At 46.4% G+C, this 17,262-nt stretch overlaps 1 protein-coding gene across 1 annotated transcript in view; it reads left to right on the plus strand.

Moving 5' to 3' along the window:
* Positions 1–17,262, plus strand: part of Shroom3 (shroom family member 3) — a 117,042-nt gene that overhangs the window by 25,437 nt on the left and 74,343 nt on the right. The window lies entirely within an intron of this gene.

Below are 17,262 nucleotides of genomic sequence, written 5' to 3' on the forward strand. Positions count from 1 at the left end.
GCAGGGGTTGGAGAGATGGCTCGGTGGTTAAGAGCACTGTCTGCTCTTCCAGAGGACCTGAGTTCAATTCCATGTAACCACATGGTGGCTCACAACCATCTACACTGGGATCTGATGCCCTCTTCTGGAATGTAGGCAGACACACAGGGAGAGCAGCACTCATCATAAAATAAATAAAATCTTAAAAAAACAAAAACAAAAACAAATTTACTAAGCAGACTAGACTGACATAGAACTCACAGAGATTCTCCCATCTCTAGGCTATCTTTCTCTTCTTCTTCTTCTTCTTCTTCTTCTTCTTCTTCTTCTTCTTCTTCTTCTATTTTCTTTTCCTTATTTCTTTCTTTTTTTGGGTTTTTGAGACAGGGTTTCTCTGTGTATTCTTAGCTGTCCTGGTCTGCCTCCCGAGTGCTGGGATTAAAGACGTGTGCCACCAAGCCAGGCTCTCGTCTTAAAGACATCCTTCAGGTCAATAGTCACTTTTTTTTTGCGGGGGTGGTGGGGGGCGGGGGCAGGTTCAGCTTATGCTGCCTTTGCAGTGGTGCACCTCCTGCTCCCACCTTCCAGATGCCAGGGTTACAGGTGTGTGCCACCATGCCTGGCTTAGAATTATTGTTTTTAGTTGAATTACTTTTTTTTTATTAGGTTTTTTAAAACTGATTTTTTTTTTTTTTTTTTTAATGTTTTGCCTGCCTTTATGTCTGTGTGTCTGGTGCTGTGGTGGCCAGAAGAGGATATCGTATCCTCAGGAACTGGAGGAGCTGGAGAGATGGCTCAGTGGTTAAGAGCACTGCCTGCTTTTTCAAAGGACCTGGGTTCAATTCCCAGCACCCACATGGCAGCTCACAACTGTCTGTAACTCCAAGATCTGACACCCCCACACCAACATACACAAATTAAAACTAAATAAACTATAAAGAAAAAAAAGGAGGTCTTAAGGGGGAACTGGAGAGAGGGGTTCAAAAGAGGGTAACAGAATACACATGACATGAAAGCATCAGAGGCAACCACCGGAAGGCTGAAGAGGGCCAGCAGGAGACCGCAGGAGCAGGAGAAATAGGAATGGCAAGAAAACAATATATATGAACTTGCCATAATAAAACAAATTACTTTCTAGGCTAATTTTTAAAAAGAATAAAAATGCCCATAGCACTGAGAAATTGATCTTAAGCAATTTAACACCTGAAAATAGAAGTATGGCTCAGTAAATAACAGTGCCAATTTGTAGACCATAAACTACCCATTAAAAAAACCTTACCACTAGGGAGGTCCTCAGCTGGTAAGAGTGCTTGCTGGGCAGGAAGGAAGAGCCAAGCTCCAATCACTAGAACTCACGTAGAAAGCTGAACATAGCTATGTATATGCTCATAATCCCAGCACTGGGGAGGTGGGTGGAGCAGAAACAGGAAGTTCACTGGGGCTCGGGGTCTGCCAGCTTATTTCCAGGTTTAGTGAGAGGCCTTGCCTCAGAGGGACAGGCTCCTTTGCCCTCTGCACTGGTGTGCATATAACACACACGTGTGTACATGTGCATCCACACACTGCACACACCACAGACACTTATATACTCATATGAATTTTACTGTAAAAAAGGACCACCTATAAAAAGGTTTATAAAAAATCAAATGGAGCCAGATGTAGTGGCGCACGCCTTTAACCCCAGCACTTGGGAGGCAGAGGCAGGTGGATCTCTGTGAGTTCCAGGCCAGCTTGATCTACAAAGCAAGTCCAGGACAGCCAAGGCTACGCAGAGAAACCCTGTCTTAAAGAAAAAAACCAAAAATAAAAAAAATCAAATGAAGCCAGGCAGGGTGGCACATACTTTTACTCCCAGCACTAGGGAGGCAGAGGCAGGAGGATCTCTGTGAGTTCAAGGCTGGCCTGATCTAGATAGCTCCAGGATAGCCAGGACTACCACTGTGTAGTTGTTTTGGGTGACTTTTTTCAGTTTGTGTAGCCAGGATGCATAGTCGATGAACAGCTATGATTTTCAATCCAATAACCTTATTTTTATTTTAACATACTTTATTGATTTGATTTTTGTTTTATGTGTATGGCTGTCTTGCCTGCATAAATGGAAGTGTACCATAGGCCTGGTGCCTGCAGAGGCCAGAAGACATGGTATTCCCTGGAAGTGGAGTTACAGGTGGCTGTGAGCTGCCACCACGTGGGAGCTGAGAATCAAACCTAGGTTCTCTGTAAGAGCAGCCAGTGCTTGTAGCCTTCTGTCTTCCTCTCCCGCCCAAGACAGTCCGATTCTTCCATTTCTATTTGAGGAGGTGAGCAGAGCTTTCCAAGATAATAATGTCTGTGCTGTTATTAAATCATTAATGATGATGGTGAGGCCTGGAATCTATTCCCTGCAGCTATAATTCAGTTGTTTCAGAGTCAGCGCTGTGCCTCTGGGATCCATGCTTTTGTTCTTGTTTGTTTGCGGTTAAAAAAAAAAAACAAAAAAACAAAACCCAAACACATGAATAGACACACATAACATTAGCTACTAGCCAACCAATTTTAGAGGGACAACTCAGTATTATCAAGTATCTTTGTGGGGTTGAGAATGCAGTCCGATGGTAGGACATTCCTTGGGTTTCACCCCCAGCCTTGTCACCTGCGAAGCACATTTATGGTGTTATGCATTACGACTAGATCTCCGTATCTTACCCCGCAAAGCAGAAACTCCGTGTGTACTAAAAAACCAAACCAAACCAAGTGAGCAAGCAAAAACCCTCTAGCTATATACACCCTCAATACAGGCTTCCCAGGACCCCAGCCCTGGCCTTGGCCGAGTCTTGGTTTTTAAAGGCTGCTAGATAGCTCAACCGACCCCAAACTGAAAACCATTGACCAGTGTCCCTACGTTAAGCAGGCTTTAGGCTTTTACAGTTGTTATTTGGTTACTATAGTTGCCAATGCCATTCAAAATTAGGCGGGATAAATTTATTGCCCCCACATAATGGTACAGGACTACATGTGTTCTTGCACTTTAGCAGCCTTCTGCCCTGGGCCATGACTAAGAGGGATCACTTCAACTTGGCAGCAGCTTCACTCGAGAGGTGCTTATTCACACCACACTCAGCCATTGTGACCAGGCCAGCACCCAGGGAGTTTCGGTTCAATGTCCTATCTCCCCACCTTTGATAGCTTGTGTTTAATTTCTTGACCCACCTTCCATACCAGTTATAGGTGTGGCATCTGGGAAGGTGCACCCGGAAGCTGTAGCATTCCTGGAGCACCCTGGACCGATGTGTGGTCTTGTCGGGAGAGCCAGGCACTTGGAGGAAGGTACAGCAACTGTACACTGCTGGCCCTGGAGCCCTGAGCCGCTCAGGCTGCTCTATGGACTTCCTGCTTTGTCCTGCAACTGCAAAAGTTCAGCTCTGTTTACTGATGTTTATGGCTATTGAAGCTTGCTGGGTTTATTATCTTAATTCCTGCCATGTGTTATCAGTCTGATAAAATGGCTACGTTGCCCCGTTCTGGTATTTTTCCAAAAACCGTCTGTTTTATCCGTTTGTGAAAAGGAGCAGGAATTTTGTTGTTGTTGTTTTGCTTTGTTTTGTTTGGAGATGTAAGGACCTTACATTCTTCTTTGTAACACAAAACTCAAAACATCTCCCTGACCCTTACTGCTGTAGCCTTTCTCTCTGCCGTCAGGTGTGACAGCCTGACCCCAGGTTGTCCCTTCATTCTCTGATAAATACTGAAATTCCATGGTATCAGCTCTGACCTGCCTGACCCTGCATGGTGCAGAAAACTTGAACCGCATGATGAAGTTCCAGCTAGACATGTTTTATCACAAAACCAAACAGAACCAGGTCATGGCGTGACTAACCCTCTGCATTATGGGAACGAAAAGATTTTTCCGAGGGAATGTCTGAGCTGAGGTATTCGGTGATTTAAAGGGATACTTCCACAGGCTTTCAACAAACGTCGTGCGTGTAGCATCCAAGGGTCCCATGGTCCCTAGTGTTCTTAAAGCTACAGAAAGTTCTGGGCTCACTCAATGTAGCTGTATATTTATGCCTATCATAAAGACAGGTCATGTGTTTTCAGCTTGCTTGAATTGAAGAAAGACTGTCAACTCTTCATTTTATGGTTTTGATTGGTATAGTGATGGATTTCATAAAGTCCCTTGGCTATATTTAACTCCATCAATTCTTTAATTTTACTATATTTGTTTGTGTGTGTAGATATGTGTGCATGAACACACTTGTACATCACAGTGCACACATGGAGGTCAGAGCACAGCTTTCAGCAGTCAGTTGTCTTTCTGCCATGTGAATCCCAGGTATTGAACTCAGGCTGTCAGCAAACACCATGAGTTAAAAACAACCTTGGGCAGGAAAAAGTAATTTTCATCTTATAACACCCAGGTCGTAGTCTGTTTTTATTTTTGTTGTTGTTTGTTTGTTTGTCTGTTTGTTTGTTCCTGAGTCAAGGTTTCTCTGTGTAGCCTTGGCTGTCCTGGACTCACTTTGTAGACCAGGCTGGCCTTGAACTCACAGTGACACCCCACCCCCCGGCCCCGCCTGCCTCTGCCTCCTGAGTGCTGGGATTAAAGGTGTGCACCACCACACCAGGCCAGGTCATAGTCTGGAGGGAGCAGGGGCAGGAGCTGAGGCAGAGGCTGAGGGGAAGTTCTGCTCACTGCCTTTATCCTCATGGCTTGCTCTGCCTGCTTTCTTATACACCCTAAGACTACCTGCCTGGGGTGTGGGCTGGAATGGCACAGCCCACAGTATGCTGGGCCCTCTCACATCAATCGTTAATCAGGAAAACGCCCTACAGAGTTGCCTACAGGCCAATCTGATAGAGGCATTTTTCTCAGTTGGGGTTCCCTCTTCCCAGATGACCCTAGCTTGTGTCAAGCTGGAAACAAAACAAAACAAAACAAATCACTAACTAGCACAGCTATCTTGCCAGACCCCATCCACTTATAAAATGTGTCCAGCGAGCGGCCTATTAGTCAGCCCTGAAAAGGAAGGAAATCATCTTGCAGGCTGCAGTGGGAATGAACGTTGAGGGTTTTTAGTAAATACACCAACCTCACGCAGACAAATGCTATATGATTCCATTTATACATGGTGCCCAAAGGCGTGAGGTTCAAAGGAAGAGACAGTAGACTGGCAGTTGGTGGGGGATGGGCACGGAAGGGTTTAAGGGTTGCTTAATGGGCGGAGAGTTGCAAAATAAAAAGAATTATGTGGCGGGACGATCATGACAGGGGGAAAGCCCTGTGAATATACTTTGTCACCGAACTGTGGCTCAGGTGCTCTGTGTTATTTATACCTCACCACAGTTTGTGAACTGGAAATGCTGTGTATGTGGCGGACGTTATAATTGTTACGCAAACCAAAACAAGCACCTAATGGGAAATTTTATGACTTTCTTCTGTGGTCTTCTGTGCTACAGCGGATTGCTGTGATTAGGCCCAAGGAAGGAATCATAGCATGGAATCGGCTGCTCAAAATAATGGCAGAAGTTGGTCAGGTGTTTTGAGGAAGCTAACAGAAGGGTCCAAGACCACGATAGTACTGCTGGCTGTGCCCACCCCATGTCACGGATGATTTGTGTCAGGCAACGTCATCTTTCCTGTCACAGCTGCTCTTCCTCTGTCCTGTTGTCCAAGCTAAAAATCTGGGCATCTTCTTTGACCCTTTCTACTGTTCTCAATGAAATTTAAGAGGCTTTCTCTGCCTGACCACTCACAGACAATCACATAAATGTAAAAGGCTGCATTATTCACAACAGACAAAGGATGGGGACAGTCAAGCCATATATCAGCTGGTAAATAAATACATCCAATGTTGCACTTCTATACAATGGGACATTATCCAACAATTAAAAGGAACAAGCTATTGACACTTGCTACAACACGGATGGATCGCAAAGACACACTTACTGAAAGCCAGGCAGTTAAAAGTCGATATTGTATGACTCTGTTTATTTGAAATACCGAGAAAAGACACATCCATAAGGCTGAAAAGAGGCTCACTGATAGCGTGGGGCTGGAGGTAGAGGTGGGAAAGGGGATGAAAGAACTTTCAGGGTGATAAAGATATCCTAAAACTGGAATATGATGATGGCTGCAAAATGCTATAAATTTACAACAACAGGAACAACAAAAATACATAGATTTATGTACTTTTCTCTCTCTCTCTCTCTTTTCCTTTCTTTTTCTTCTTTGGATTTTTTCAAGACAGGTTTTCTATGTGTAGCCTTGGCTGTCCTGGACCACATAAGGAAAGATACCAGGCTGGCCTCGAATTCACAGCGATCTGCCTGCCTCTGTCTCTCTAGTGCTGGGATTAAAGGCATGTGCCACCATGCCCAGTTTAAATTACCATTTCACTAAGACTTATTTATTTATTTATTATGTATACAACTGTGGACCAGAAGGGGTCACTAGATCTCATTATAGATGGTTGTGAGCCACAAGGTGGTTGCTGGGAATCGAACTCAGGACCTTTGGAAGGACAGCAAGTGCTCTTAACCTCTGAGCTATCTCTCCAGGCCCCATCATGTACTTTTTTCTTTTTTTCTATTCATGTACTTTTAAGAACATTTTACCTAGAAAAGATTTTTGATGCTTCACACTGAAATATACAGAAGCCTTAGGGACAGGAATGCCAAGGGGTATGGCTGTTTAAATCAATCAAGAGAATATAAAGAAGGTTTAAGCAGACTGGCAGGCCCTGGCCTTTGTACCTGCTTACCTTTTTCTCTTCTTCTACAGCAATCCTGTAATCTCCTGGCCTCAGCTGAGCTCAGCCAATTTGACTGTTCTTGTTTGTTCAGCAAACATTTGAGAGGTGCCTGTGTGCCAGGCACCTATTGCTGGAGGCCTAGTCACAAGCCAAGTGTAGAAGCCACCACACATAAGCAACAAAAGTAGACACCAGGTGAGAGATAGCTGGCCTATGGAGCTTGCATTCCAAGCACAAAGCCACCTTCACCTCCAGGCTGCAATCAGAAGGCGTGGCCCAACTGCCTCTCCCATCCCTGGCCTTATGTGTCTCCACCAGTGGCCTCTCTACAAAGTAATCCTTGACCTCTGCTTGAAGACTTCCAATGGCCTCCAGGTGCCTGCTGGGTAAATTTCGAACTTCTAGCTAGGACCTGGTAGGAACTTCACATTCAGGGCCTGCCAGGCCTTTGTGCCCAGACTCTGTCTGTGCCCTTAGCTACCAGCTCCCTCGTGCCCTTCTTTATCCATAATGTCTTTCCTTGTGTGGGTCACTTAGCTGTCTCCCCTCAATCTCAGAATAAACCATCAGGTATCATTCAGGTCCAGGTGAAAAGGCCTTCTTTCACTCTGCTGGACAAGATTGAATAGCACAGTGCTCTGGCAGAGTACGCAATCACACATGCCTGGAAGATAAGTGGATATCCAAAGAGGCATAGCCAGAGCCGGGCAGGTTTGACTACTGTTTAAAAGCAAGTTTAAAATCGCATACCTGTGGCTAGGTGTGATGGCGCACACCTTTGGTTTCCTGTGCTTGGGAGGCAGAGGCAGGCAGATCTCTGAGTTCTAGGACACCCTGGGCTACACAGAGAAACAAACAAACAAACAAACAAAACCCAACCACAAAATAATAATAAATCAAAATTGCAAACCTATGATCCTAGGACTTGGGAGGCTACAGTGGGAGGATCATGAGTTTGAGGCTAGCCTGGGCTATATAGAGAGGCGCTGACTCAACATCAAAACGAAACAAAAGGAAGGACAGAAGGCAGGACCTAAAGTAATACATTAAAAAATATGTACTTACCCTTATTGGGAGGCTGTGTGTTTTTAAGATTTATTTTGATTGTGTGTGTGTGTGTGTGTGTGTGTGTGTGTGTGTGTGTGTGTGTGTATGTGTGTGTGTGTATTTTGTGTTTAGATGGGGAGTGGGGGGATTGAAGGTGGTTGAGTGAGTGTGTATGTGTGTAGTAGGGTGTGTGTGTGTGTGTGTGTGTGTGTGTGTGTGTGTGTGTAGGGGTGTGGATAGGTGACTGTGTATGTGTAGGAAGAGGTACTTGTTACCAGTAACATTGATTACTTACTATTTTTCTCTAGGTTACTGGGTTTTTTGGTTTTTTGGTTTTTTTTTTTTTTTTTTTTTATCTCCTACATATTTTCAAATACTGAGGAAGGCTGAGGATTATAGCAGCCTCCTAGTCTCTCTTTAACATGGCATTGTGTGGAAGTGTCTGCTAACTTTATGGAAGCAGAGCGAGCCTATTTGCCTAAGTAGCTCTGAGAATTCCAGACACATTTCCTTCCATACCCACCCTACCCCTCCTCCTCCAAGGCCTCCCCCCCACCCCCACCCCTCCCCTCCCCTCTGTCCCCTGCTCTCAGCAACTGTTTCACACTGGTCTCTGGGCTGTGGCTCACGCCAGCCGCCGAGGGCCTCACTTGGGTTGGCTCCAGTTTCCTGAAGTCTGGCAGTCAGTTAATAAGGAAACCAAGGCTGTAAATTACTGGCTCAGCCAGTTCCTTCTGGGAAGCTTCAAGGCCTGTCATGTCTTTCATTCCTACACATGAGAAAGAGACCAGCGCTTCCTCAGACACAAATGTGACTGTCAACCGATGACGAGGGGTCTTCAGACACAAGTATGAATATAGACCAGATAAACTTGGTGGGTGCAGGCGGGAAGCGGGGGGGGGGGGGGGTGAAGCACAAAGCTTGCTTAGCAAAGACTGAGACGTGTCCATTTTAGAAAAGTGGTAATCTTGTGCTGGGTTTAAAAAAAAAAAAAAGATAGTCTGGCAGTTGCTATATGGATAAGAGACAGGTTCTCAGCTGATAATTAATAATGTGGAATTTCCATCATAGGCAGGTTTTGAAGCATTGTTTCTCTGGCGAAGCTGGTAGTTTTAGAACTCCAATGGAACATTTGTTGGTGCTTTCGATTCTAGCTAAGTGAGCACACATGACCCCACCTGTGAAGGGTCTCACTGTGCAGGCATCAAGGCTATGAGGGCATACCGCAGTAGAGCAGAGATGCGGGCGCAGGCTGCAGGCTGAGGAACATCACTAGAGGACCCTGGAATTCTTAAATGTTGAGAAGGGATTAGGATCAATAAGATGGCCCATCAGATAAAGGCACTGATGACTGAAGCTGAATTTCTAGGACTTGCATGGCAGAAAGAGAGTCCCCCCACATTTCCTCTGACCCTCTACATGCATGCTGTGGTGACCCTCCCCCCAGATGTTGAAAAGATTGGACAGGAAAGGTAAAGATCACTCAGAGACCCTGCTCAAAATGTGAAAGTTGTTCTTAGCAACACGAATAATAAATAACCCCCTTGGTCTGACTGGGAATACAGGGTAGCTGTATGTGAATCACTGCAGTTGATGGTGAGCGCCAGAATCTTAGTTCACAATTCAAGAGGGAAAAAAAAAAATGGACAGACCTCAAAAAGAAAACAAAAAACAAAACAACAACAACAACAACAACAAACAAAAAACAGAGCTCCTTCAAGAATACAGTACAAGGAGAGCGACCTGGGCCGACGAAGAGAGACAGTGGGCCTGGGCTTGGTGATGTGGGAAGTAGATCTCTCTAATGTAGCCTCGGACTGGCTTCTAACAGAGAGTTAGTGCTTTGCATCTTTGTTTTGTTTTGCTTTCCAGTGCTGGGAATCAAACCCAGGGCTTGCTAGGTAATTGTTGTCTTATTGAGCTATATTCCCAACCTAACCTATAGGAACCTTAATTCAATTGTATCAACATGTGCTGTGCTCTACAGAGCATCAGAGATGAGTGAGGGTGGACTCCCTTACTTTTAGAGTGTGTGTGTGTATTCACGTGTGTATGTGTGTGCATGTGTGTGTATGTGTGTGTGTATGCATGTGTATATGTGTGTATATGTGTGTATGTGTGTGCATGTGTGTGTATGTGTGTATATATGCCTATGTGTATATGTGTATGTGCACGTGTGTATATGTGTGTGTGTGCAAGCGCACATTCGTGTGTGTGTGTATGTGTGTGTATATGCCTGTGTGTGTATGCGTGTGTATATGTGTATGTGCGCATGTGTGTGTGTGTGTGTGTGTGTGTGTGTGTGTGTGTGTGTGTGTGTAAGTATGGGTATTTTGCTATTTTGTCAGCACCATGTGTATGCACTGCTTATGGAGGCCAGAAGAGAGTGTCGAATCCTCTAGAACTGGTCTTTCCAATAGTTGTGACCATCATGTGGGTGCTGAAAACCAAAACTGGGTCCTCTCCAAGAGCCACAAGTGGTTGTTGGTTTTTTTTTAAAGATTTACATTTATGCACATTGGTGTTCTGCCTGCATATATGTCCGTGTGAGGGTGCCAGATCCCCTGGAACTGGAGTTACAGACAGGTGTGAGCTGCCATGTGGGCGTTGGGAACTGAACCTGGGTCCTCTGCAAGAAGAGCCATCTTGCTAGTCCCCCTCTCCCCGCCACAAGTGTCTTTGCAGGCTGAGCCATCTCTGAGCCCCAGGAGACTTTTGAATTGTATCTATGTTTACTGAAGGTAAACCGTGCTAAGATCTGCAGTAGGTGATTGCTGCCTTTCTGAACATTCAGAAGAAGGGACGAGTGTAAGTGCCTTTGAAAAAGGAATACGTGCACATCCCAGGGGACCGGCTAGAAGTTTCATAGTGGGGTTAAGGGAAAGACGGAGTCCCAGACAAAGGAAAATAGGAGTCAGGAACAAAAATGGAAGGACCAGGGATGGCTGGCAGCAGCTTGTAACCTTCTGAGTCATTAAAGGTGCTTGAAAGCTGTCATCTGTATCTGCAGGAAGTAGATGGAACCAGGCAAAGTGCCCTTCACTTGGGAGGACACATGCTGTTTAAGATGTATAACTTACAAATCTCTATATTTATGCGTAGTTTTCCCTTTGATGCGCACAATAGCTTCGGTCTTTGTCCACCTTCCTCCTCCTCCTGGGAGATGCACACACTCTGTCCATTCGTTGACATAATCTCACTTAGAGCATCTCTTGAGTCTTCCCATTACCCAGGCCGGGGTGGGAAAAGCCTGGGCTTGGACCCAGCATCCTGTTCTCCCCTCTTCACGGATGCAGTAACTCCAAGTTACTTCAAGCCTTTGTTCGCTCCTGGTGGTCGCTACCTTAGATGTTATTGTACAGCCTGGAAGTCAAGTCTAGGAAGCCCGTGCGGTGTGGAATCCTTAGGCTGTCGCTCAGCTCTTTCTGAGCAAGTCTGTTATCAGCCTGTTTTCTCCCTTGAGGCAATGCCAGTCAAGACCCAGTTAGGCCGGGCACGGTGGCATACACCTTTAATTCCAGCGCTCAGAAGGCAGAGGCAGGCAGATTGCTGTGAGTTCAAGGCTAGCCTGGTCCACAAAGCTACTCCACGACAGCCAAGGCTACATAGAAAAACCCTGTCAAAAAACAAAACAAAACCAACAACAACAACAACAAACCCCAAGATCTAGTTAGATCTGCTCAAGCTGTCTGTGACCTTTGTGACTTCAGCCAACATAAGCACACTTTGGATGCCTCCCAAATGTGCTGGCTACAAGAACTGGAAAAAAAAAAATCCTCTCTATTTTATCTTCTGGTCTCTAGGCAAGCGCCTTGAGGTATGTGGAATAACACCAACATCCGGCTTGGAAGTGGAACAGCTTCCTGGACACCTACAAGGAGAAAGCTTAAAAACAAATAAGCTAGAAAGTAAAGGCAGATTTTCCTCAGGCAGGAATCTGCATATGAAAGTATAAACTTAAAACCTGTGAAGTGAGGCAGATGAAAGGGGACCTGGGACATGACTGGGGAAGAGTCAGGGCCGGCTAGTATTGCTTTTCGAGGTTCATTGTCTGCAGGTGTTGAAAGAATAAGGGGCGGAGCCTTGGCTTCTTAAGGTCAGTAAAGAAAGGGAGACTGCGGAATCCGCTACCACAGCCAGTTCTTCTGTTTTGCTTTTTAAAGCCCAAGAGGCTAGCCCTCTAAGACCAATGAGGCTGCCAGCCTGCTGGTGGAAACTTTTTTACTTTCAGGCGTAACTATTAGAGTTTACAAATAAAGGTAGGTGGTAAAAACCTGATCGAGCCCCTTTTAAGAAATCAAGTATGTATTCCACTTCACACCTCAGTTGTGCTCAGTCATCAATGTCACTTGCATCTCTAAAGTCCCAATTCCTTTACCCCCCCCCCACGCGCAAAACCTTCCTTTTCAATAAAAATTTCTCTCTTGAAGTTACTTTTCTTCACTATGGGGGTATTCTTTTTTGTTTGTTTGTTTGTTTGTTTTTCAAGACAGGGTTTCTCTGTGTAGCCTTGGCTGTTCTAGACTCACTTTGTAGACCAGGCTGGCCTCGAACTCACAGAGATCTACCTGCTTTTGCCTCCCAAGTGCTGGGATTAAAGGCGTGCGCCACCACACCCAGCTGTTGTTTCTTGTTCTGCAGTCCTGGGACTTTGGATGCAGTTCTGCCATAAGACACTTACCCAGCATGCATGAGGCCCCAGAAGTGCAGTCCTATAGGTTGAACCCAGGGCTCTGTGCATGCTGGACAAAGGCTGTACCACTCAGCCACACCTCGGCCACATTAACAGTTAGGGCTCGGCAATGACAGACAGCTGAAAGCTGGACTCGCCGACCCAAACCATTGCACTGTTTCCCTGAAGCCAAGTCCTGGTTTCACTTCTCAGAAGTGAGGGGCGTAAGCGTCAAGTGCAGCAGTGGGTATTCTTAAAACACTGACCTTGAACGGCAATGTTGCTGGCCGTGGCCTTTAAGCTTATGTATTTCTATGTAGCGAAGACTTGGCACATGGTGGTAAAGAAGAATGCATAATAGGCCATGTGTCCTGACGCTGAGGAAAGTAACACCAGGTCTCTTTTAAAAGGCTGCCGGGAGGGAAAGATATGAAACGCTAAATCTCTGACCAAGTTCCTTTTAGACAGTAACTGGTTCACTGCTGTTATTTTGTTTAGTTCTGAAGTAATTGTTGGTGTCTTTGATGAGTCAGGGGAAGCAGTGAGTCATGGGTCTGCCGGCAGTGGGAAACATGATCCTTCAGTCATTAGGGAAGATATATGTATAGGTCATCTTGTTATTCCTCATGCCAACCTTCCAGAGAATCGCCTGCCTCCGCTTTCTTCTTATCTATCAAAGGAGATTAGACTCGGACACTTCAGCCTGGCTCTAAACCTTGCCCCTACTGCCCACAAGGCAAGCTGATGGTCTCCGCTCCAGATCGCCTCCTGGCCCAGGTGTTTAGGTGTTTCTCTCTCTCTCTCTCTCTCTCTCTCTCTCTCTCTCTCTCTCTCTCTCTCTCTCTCTCTCTCTCTCTCTCTCTCTCTCTCTCTTTCCCAGCTCATCTCTTGAGTTGTCTCCCCACCTAGGCATCAGACAGGTGCTCACACAGGGACACAGAACAGAAAGCCAACTGGAGTTAGGCCCATGATGTCGCAACTGCATCCTAGGCCCGTGGTGTCGCAACTGCATCCTCCGCACACGCTTTCTCATCATTCCACAGCCGACACAGGACAAGGGTGACTTACACCATGCATCGTCAGAATAGGTGCTGATTATGGGGACTCTGGAGGCGAGGATGCCTGCAGGACGGTGTGTGGAGGTGGCTATAGACAAAGATTCTGCATTTTACACAGGGGCTTGGATAGCTATAGACGGTTTGAGACTGTCAGAGGGGCAGGAGGCAAGAGAGGCCTGTCCTCAAAAATATACCAAATCACAACCATGACCATTAAAAGACAGATCTTGAGGGGGCTGGAGAGATGGCTCAGAGGTACTGTCTCGGCCGGGTGGTGGTGGTGTATGCCTTTAATCCCAGCACTTGGGAGACAGAGGAAGGTGGATCAAGTCAAGGCTACACAGAGAAACCTTGTCTCAAAAAACAAAAACAAAACAAAAAACCAAACCAACCAAACAAAGAGTACTGTCTCCTCTTCCAGAGGTCCTGAGTTTAATTTCCAACAACCACATGGTGGCTCACAACCATCTATAATGAGATCTGGTGGGCACATGCAGGCGAAGCATTGTATACATAGTAAATAAATCTTAAAAAAAAAAAAAAAAAAAGACAGATCGAAAACCAATGAAAGCAGTTATAGTGACCCTACCTCTAAATCAGTGTGTTTCCTCCCAAATCTATCTGGATTACTATCTACGTCCTAAGAGACATGAATATTTTTTCTGGGGGAAACAAAATTAAAGATTTACAGTCCCCAACAATGGTTATAAATATAAATATATGTTTTATAGTCTTCAAGTGTTCTAGGCATCATCAGTTAAAATTCCTCACTGGCAGAGACTGACTACCATCCGGCTCAGTCCTGTCCAGCCCTACACACTCCGCCTTTCCGCTCTCCAGCGCGCGCACTCTGCCGATAAGGCCGTAGCAGGACTTGAACGCACTCCAGGTGAACCCACACTGTTAAGGACCTGTCACTGATGGAGTTTTACCTTGCAAGGCCCTGGGCCAGCAGCACACATTGCCACCTAGATCACATGCCTCTTCAGAGTCAGTGCCCTTCACGTCCCAAGCACACTTCACCTTCCTCCCGAAGGCTGCTGCCTCTCGTGGGAGGTGGCAGCTCTGAGTGGCTCTCCCCAACTCTACCCAGAGCTTCAAGGTTGAAAAGGAAAACCAACTTTTTCGCCAGCACAAACTGGTAGGATCAGTTCTAGCCGGTGAGATTCAGTTGTCAGAACTGCAGGTAGAAGTCTAACTCTGGCTAGAGACGTCACGAGGTGGGTTTCCTTTCGCTCCTGAAATAGGAACGTTGACATGAATACCATGAGCCGGAGTAAAATAATTCAACACAATCGTCTTTCTCTCCCCATAAAAACTCAATGATGGAGCCGGGCGTGGTGGCGCACACCTTTAATCCCAGCACTCGGGAGGCAGAGGCAGGCGGATCGCTGTGAGTTCGAGGCCAGCCTGGTCTACAAAGTGAGTCCAGGATGGCCAAGGCTACACAGAGAAACCCTGTCTCGAAAAAAAAAAAAAAAAACACCTCAATGATATTAAGCACAAACTGGAGCTAAGATTGACATGCGTCTACTGCTTCAGGTGCCTTCCCATGACACATCAGATCTAAGACACCAGCAGCCATGCAGTTCAGGTTCATTGTTAAACTCCTGTTTCACAGCTGAGCCAGGATGCTCACACAGGATGCTCTGTGTGAGCCGAAGGTCACACAGAAGGGGCTGCACCCGTGGCTCAAATCGTCTGTGCCATTTCTGGAGTCTGTGCCACTCTGAGCCGGCTCTGCTGGGATGCAATTCTACCTTGGTGGCTAACACCTAAGGCCATCTTCAGTGAGCCCAGCCATCTTCACTGTTCAGCCTGTCACCCCACCCTCCACCCCCCCACCCCCACCCCCCACCCCGTATGCAGCAGCAGGACTCCTGCAACACACAGGCCATGACCGGGACAAAGGTCTTAGTGACTTTATTGTCACCTACAACAAATGATATAAATCTCACTGATGGCCTTACGGGTCATCTCTATCCACCAGCTGCCTCTCTGGTCTTTCCCTAGTCGAGTTATTTTATCTATCCCATTGGCTCGTGCTGTTTGAGGCTCTGGGGCCATCAGACTGGGCTTCTTCCCTCTTGCTCGCCATGCCTTAGGACCTCTCTTACCAGCCCTGTGACACTGCCCTGACACAAACACTCTCTCCAACGTAATGCCCGCACACAGCATGTAAGGCAGAGGGATCATAGCTGTGGTTTTGAAACTCGTGGATACCAGATGCACCGGGGGAGCCCTTGGATTGTTTGCTGGGTACAAATCATGCCACTGACCTAGCAGGAGAGAGAGCTGAGCATTTTGCCCTGGGAGATCTCATTTAGGGAAGAGACAGAAACTTAGTAGCAGCCAACTCAGGATCTCCTCTAGGCCCTAGAAGCTGTGTTGAAAGGAGCCTGGACAAAGTCCAAATGTTTCTGTCTCTCTCTTTCTCACCTTCCCACCCCGGGTGTGTGTGTGTGTGTGTGTGTGTGTGTGTGTGTGTGTGTGTGTGTGTGTGTATGTGTGTGTTGGAGGGAGAGTGTGAGGGTATACTCCTAGTCTCTGGGTTGCAGTCTTCTCTGAGCATGCTCCCAGCTGGGACAGCCGTGTCTGCTGCCAGCCACCTACTGATTGGGACTCCCCATTTGGCTTTCACAGAAACCTCGCACAAACAGAGCAAGCTCTCTCCAAGTGTCCCAGGTGCCTGTGTCCTTGACTTCCTCTCCTGGTCACCAGAGCCTCCAGCCAGGACCCAGAACTCTTTTAGTGTCTCTCTGGTCCCTGAGGCTTTCTTTGTCCTTCTACTTGAGTTCTAAAATGTTGAAATCTCTGTTGTGGGAGGAAAAAAAAAATGCCTCTGACTAGAGCAGTGGTTCTCAACTTTCCTGAAGCTGAGACCCTTTAATACAGTTCCTCATATTGTGGTAACCCCAAATTTTTTGGTTTGTTTGTTTTGTTTTTCGAGACAGGGAGGGACTCTCTCTATAGCCTTGGCTGTCCTGGACTCGCTTTGTAGACCAGGCTGGCCTTAAACTCACAGCGATCCCCCTGCCTCTGCCTCCCCGAGTGCTGGGATTAAAGGCATGCGCCACCACGCCAGTCGGCGCACTCCATGTTCTTAATCGCTCCACTTACTCATCTTGGCGGGGTTGGGGTTGGGGAGGGCGCGGAGGTGGCTTTGAAGAACTTTCTTTAGAGACCGGAGTTTGTCCCCTGAGCAGGGAGCCATCTGATACCCCAAGACTGGCCACATAGCAGGTACTTTGTAGGCAGATGTGGAATTGAAGTAGCCAAGGTGAAAGAATGAGGATGAATGTGAAAATTCCTCATCGTAACCTGTTCTGAAACTTCCTAAGTCATATTCGGTCAACTAAAATAGAAGCAGAAATGAAAATTTGAGTATTTAACTCATATCTAAAACTCAACTGTCCTTAGACTGTCAACTTCTTGTGTCTAGTGGTGTGTGATATGGTTGGCGACACAGAAATGGTAAGATAGGATCTATGAGCAGTGAGCAGATTGCTGACAGCTGTTATCAGCCACTGTCCTACTGGACTTTTATTTGCTTTCTAGACATTGTCATCCAGGGTGCCAGCGGAATAAATATAAAACCTAAAACTTTCAGAATTCTGCATAAACAAATATATATTTCACCTATGCATGTCAATGAAGTTTGGAGGTGTTAGGCTGAGATGGAGACCTGTCCGTCTCTGTCTCTGTCTCTGTCTCTGTCTGTCTCTGTTTCTCTCTCTCTCTCTCTCTCTCTCTCTCTCTCTCTCTCTCTCTCTCT

The sequence above is a fragment of the Acomys russatus genome, chromosome 28, assembly GCF_903995435.1.
Source record: "Acomys russatus chromosome 28, mAcoRus1.1, whole genome shotgun sequence".
Classification (NCBI taxonomy): domain Eukaryota; kingdom Metazoa; phylum Chordata; class Mammalia; order Rodentia; family Muridae; genus Acomys; species Acomys russatus.